Here is a 6,037-nt window from a genome sequence, read left to right as displayed (position 1 = left end):
CACTACTACAGGAGACAACAAGGGCTCTACATAAATGGAAGAACCTGTCTTGTTCATGGATAGGTAGACTGAATATTGTGAAAATGTCAATACTACCTAAAGCAATCTACACATTTAATGCAATCCTGATCCAGATATCAACAAATTTTTTTTAAGGACATGGAAAAACCAATTCCTAGATTCATGTGGAAAGGAAAGAGACCTCGGATAAGCAGAGCACTTCTGAAGAAAAAGAACAAAGTGGGAAGTCTCACACTCCCAGATCTTAAAACCTACTATACAGCCACAGTAGTCAAAACAGCATGGTATTGGTACAATGATATATAGACAGACCTATGGAACAGAATCGAAAGTCCGGAAATAGATCCATCCATCTATGGACAGCTGATCTTTGACAAAGGTCCAAAACCCATTAAATGGGGGAAGAGACTGCCTCTTTAACAAATGGTGCTGGCAAAACTGGATATCAACTTGGAGAAAAATGAAACAGGACCCATACCTTACCCCATACACGAAACCAAACTCAAGTTGGATCAAAGACTTAAATGTAAAAACCAAAACTATAAAATTCATCAAAGATAAAATAGGGGCAAATCTAGGAGCCCTACTTTACAGCATAAATAGACTACCAAGCATAACCCAGAGTGCACAGGAGGTAGAAGAGAAGTTAGATGACTGGAACCTTTTAAAAATCAAATTCTTTTGCACATCGAAAGACTTTGTCAAAAGGGTAAAAAGAGAACCTACAGATTGGGAGAAAATATTTGCCTATGACATATATGATAAAGGACTTATCTCCAAAATCTATAGACAACTTCAACACTTCAACACCAAAAAGAAAAACAACACAATTAAAAGAGACTTGAACAGACATTTCACTAAAGACGATATGCTAGTGGCCAACAAACACTCATGGTCTTTAGTCATTAGAGAGATGCAAATAAAAACACTGATGAGATATCATCTCACCCTAGCAATAATAGCAAAGTTAAACAGGACAGAAAATAACAAATGCTGGTGAGGTTGTGGAGAGATTGGAACTCTTGTGCACTGCTGGTAGGATTGTAAAATGGTGCAACCATTGTGGCAAACGGTATGGGGTTTCTTTAAAAAACTGAAAATAGAAATAACATTTGACCCAGTAATTCCATTACTAGGAATACATCCTAAAGAGGTGAGAGGCAGCGCACAAACAGACATATGCACACTTGTATTAATTGCAGCACAATTCACAAAGAGATGGAAACAACTTAAATGCTCATCAATGGATGAATGATAACTAAATTATGGTACATTCACACAATGTAATACTGTGCTACATTAAAGAACAATGAAGGATATGCGAATCATCTCACAATGTGGATGAGCTTGGAGGACATTATGCAGAGTGAAGTAAGTCAATCGCAGAAGGACAAATACTTTATGAGCCCATTACTGTAAAAAGACAAAGAAGGGTTTGCTTGAGAAAGGGAACTCACTTTGTACATTACTGGGGTGGGGAGGGTGGAGGAGGGGTTAATTTTGGGTTAGTTGGGGGCCATATGCTGATATGGGTAAGGGAGGGATGGAATAGAAAGAGTCTGTGACCACCATGATGGCATTTGGAAAAGGGAGGACACCAAATTGTGTACATAAGATATAGACGATAGATGCTAATGTTGTTGTTTGTTGTTATGTGCCGTTGAGTTGGACCCGACTCATAGCCACCCCTCCTTGGGTTTCTGAGGTAGTATCATTATGAAAGTAGATTGTCCAACCTTCCTTCTGAGGAGTGGCTGGTGGGTTTGAACTGCCAGCCTTTTGGTTAGCAGTCAAATGCATTAGGCACTACACTACCAGAGCTCCCACAGATGCTAATACCAACCCGTATATCCCTGGTCTATAGTATACTCCTGTTCACTGACCCCCATCTGATCTTCTCAGATGTTTATATGTTTATCTGTAGCCTGGTGTTTGGTGTTAAATGGTAATACAGTGTTGTGGATATACAGATGTTAATACCAACAAGTATATCCCCAATACTGCATTACCATTAACACCAAGCACCAGGCTACAGATAAACATATAAACATCTGGGAAGATCAGATGGAGGTCAGTGAACAGGAGTATACTCTAGACCAAGGATAGATTCAGCAGAAGCTAATCTTGCACAGGTACCAGTGATACAAAATACCCACAATCCTTACAGAAGCAACAGAAGACAGACATAGAGTAATCCCTCACAGACAGCCAGACGCCGTGGGAGAGAGATCCAACAGATCTACCAACTAAGGACCATAATATTGGGGGACACTAGACTCAACTGGCACAACAAAATGCATAAAAGTCTTGCTCCTTATTCTACATTGGTGAGTAGTGACTGGGGTCTTAAAAGCTTTCAAGCAGCCATCTAAGATGCAGCTAATGGTCTCCTATCATCAGGAGTGAAGAAGAGTGGAAAAAAAAGGGGCATTTGGAAGCAATCAGCCCTAGGACATGATGGCCTTCGAGACCAGAAGAACTAGATGGTGCCTGGCTACCAACACCAACCCCTCAGGAAAGGATCAAGTCTGGAGATCCTGGATAGAGTGGGAGTAAAAACGTGGAACAAAATCCCAAAACTCAAAAATGACCAAAATTACTGGTCGGATGAAGTCTGGTGAGACCCCCAGTACTATGGCCCTGGGATACATTCTGGGCCTGGAATAAAACTCACTCCCAGGGGCTGGCTCTCAGCCCAATACTAAACAAGATGTATAGGCAGACAACTCAACCCAGGGTGACGCACCCACATACTCTATGGAAATGCATCCCTTGGAGCAATTGACCACAGGGCACCAGAGGGGCAACATTCACACGGAGGAAATGCAGGACACACAGGAGTGCATAACTATGAGGGGCATGGTGGGGAGGGCTACTGGGCAGGGAGGGGAGGAGACTGGGTTAGGGTTGGGATGCTAAATGAGGAGTGAAACTAAATGTACATGTAATGTTGAATGTAAAACAAACTCTGCTCTGTAAACGTGTACCTAAAGCACAATTGAAAAAAAAAAAAGTGTTTCAGCAATATATCAGACAGTGTTTCACTGTTATTGATAAGGTTTTCACTGGTCAACTCTTTAAGAATGGATGGCGTCTTTCGTCTTCTGAGTCTGTCTTAGTCTGGAAGCTTGCTGAAACCTGTCCACCATGGGCGACCCTGCTCATATTTGAAATACTGATGACATAGCCTCCTGCCTCGCAGCCACATACAAGCCACCATATTATGACAAACTGACAGATGAGTGGTGGATTTTGCCCATAGAATCTTGCAATATTGCAATCTGATGCTTGAATTTTTTCTTCAGTTCTTTCAGCTTGAGAAATGCTGAGCATGTTCTTCCCTTTTGGTTTTCTAACTCCAGGTCTTTGCACATTTTATTTCCCAATTAGATGTGGTAATACGCAATGTTCATTTCCTGAATTTGATGGTTACATATTGATTATCTAGGAGAACGTCCTTGATTATAAGGAACACACACTAAAGTATTTGAGGATAATAGGTCACCAAATTAGAAAAGTACTCTCAAAAGATTCAGGAAAAAAATAGTTACTTGTACTATATGTACAACTTTTCTGTAAGTTTGAGATTGTTTCCAAAAATTCATGGAAATAATATTAGAAGGAAAGAGGAGGTAAAAGAAAGTTTACATGAGAAATATAGAGGAAGGAAAATAGTGCCTGAGTTTAGACAATGATTGAGAAAACCTGTTTAGCCACTTTAGGTTTCCAAGGAGGGAGGTGGACAACAACAATTGGAGAATCCTGACAGTGATTGGAAGGTTAGAAGAAAAGCACATGGCGCCATTGTCATCTGTTTTTCTCATTCAATAACTTATCAGTGAGATAAGGCATTTATTCTACCATTGGTGATAGTTGAGAGGACAAAATGAGGAAAGCAAAGGACAGCAACTTTTTGGCTCAGGGTTGCAGAGCAGGACCAAACAAAATCACAGGAACAGCTCACCTTTAATTTTCCAGGACAGCTACGTCCGTCTCAGTCCACATGCCTCCTCTTGAGATCTAGAGCAGCTGATCACTGTTGGCAGGATCCATGGTACATTGAGTTCCCAGGATAAAGGAAGAAGAAAACTTGGAAAAGGAATCAAATAGAAGAGAAAGGGAGAAAGAAAAGACAACAGAAAAATGAAAGGAGACGGTGTGATGATGTAGCCAGTATGTACCATCAATTCTTACCTCAACTCGGGGCCAAGCCACAATCCTCTCCTGAAGGTGAAGGCTTTAACTCACTTCTGTTTGGACTTCCTTCTTTTCATGATGAAGTCTTTTGTGAAAGAAATATACAAATAAAAACTGAAGATTATAGAAAAGAAGCTAATTTCAATATTAATCTTTACTCTATTATTTCAACCATGGGATGCCTGCCTTAGAAACAGTGCCTCTTTAAACTAAAATTAGATGGGGGAAGTATAACCAAGGGGCTGCTGTGTATGTGTGAGATGGGCTTTTGTCGATGATGCTAATCATGGTCTTTTGGTGTGTGAATCAAGACTGATAGTCGTGAGTTCATTAGTCATAAATCAACAAAACAAAAGAAAAACAACAACCAGTCCTGTTACTGTTGAATCAATCCCAACTTGTGGCAATACAATGTGTTACATAGCAGAAGTGCGCCATTGGATTTCTTGGTTGTAATCTTCACAGAAGCAAATTACTAGGCCTTCCTTCTGCTGCTGGGTGGGTGTTTGAACTGCCAACCATTAGGTTAGTAGATGAACGCAAACCATTTGTTAATTGCTGTTGAGTCAGCACTGACTCATAGCGACCCCATGTACAACAGAACAAAACTCTGCCTGGTCCTCCATAGATCATAGATGGCCTAAAACTGTCAAACAGTGAAGGTTCCTATAGCCAATGAGAATATTTGACAATGTGACAAAGGAAGTCACTTAGACTCAAATATCCTGCATGCAATGGGGGATCTTGAGAAGCTTGATTATTACTTTCCTTGCATAAAAAGCCAGAGTAACCTATATAGCTCTTAACTTCCTAGCTGATGGTAGGGAGGTATGTATACATATATAATTATACATGCATACGCTTATTATTTTGTCATTTTTATAAAGTTCTCACACCAGAATATAGTTACAGTCACTGCAGACAATTCCCCTTTCCCCTCCATAAAATTCTGAGTTAAATAGTCCCATTAAGGATATCTGGGCTAAGTAAACAACTGACTATTGCTGTCAGAACTCAAGTACCAGGCCAGTGAAGGTACTGGAATAGTGGGAACATAATGGACTCTAGAGCCAGACACATCTAGGTTCATATTTAGGTTCTGTCACCTGCTACTTCTGTGACCTTGGGCAAGTAAGTCACTTAACACCTCTGAGTTCAATTTCCTCATTATAAAATGAGGCTGATAGTACCCAATTCAAGGTGTTGGGATGATTAAATTGCACTGACCCACAAGCCACTCCTCGAAAGAAAGATGGGGCAATCTACTTCTAGAGAGATACTGCCTTGGAAACCCAAGGAGGAGTTGCTAGGAACAGAATAGACTCAATGGCAGTGAGTTTGTTTTGGTTTTTGGAATAGAAAATAGAGAGCATCTTGGCTATCACATAGTAAGACTTGTATGGTGGCTGAATAGGGTCACTGCCTGTATGGGTGTGCTACACCTTACCCTGTGTTGTTGTTGTTGCTATGTGCTGTTGAGTTGTCTCCAACTTATAGCAACTTCTCCTTGGGTATCTGAGGCCATATCTCTATGGAAGTAGATTGCTCAATCTTCCTTCCGAGGAGTGACTGGTGGGTTTGAACTGCCAACCTTCTGGTTAGCAGTCAAGTGCCTTAGGCACTATGCCAGTATAATACAACCAACATCTGCTGAACAGTATTCCCTCTTGACTGCTACTGGTTTCATATTCCCAATTTTTTTTTTTCATTGTGATTTGGGTGAAGATTTACAGAGCAAATTCACTTTCCAAGCAGCAGTTTACATATACTTTGTCTCATGACATTGACCACAGTTTACCACAATGCAACAGCTCCCCTC

The sequence above is a fragment of the Orycteropus afer genome, unplaced genomic scaffold, assembly GCF_000298275.1.
Source record: "Orycteropus afer afer isolate SDZICR_OR568_19922 unplaced genomic scaffold, OryAfe1.0 scaffold00088, whole genome shotgun sequence".
Lineage (NCBI taxonomy): Eukaryota > Metazoa > Chordata > Mammalia > Tubulidentata > Orycteropodidae > Orycteropus > Orycteropus afer.
This window is presented reverse-complemented; position numbering follows the sequence as displayed.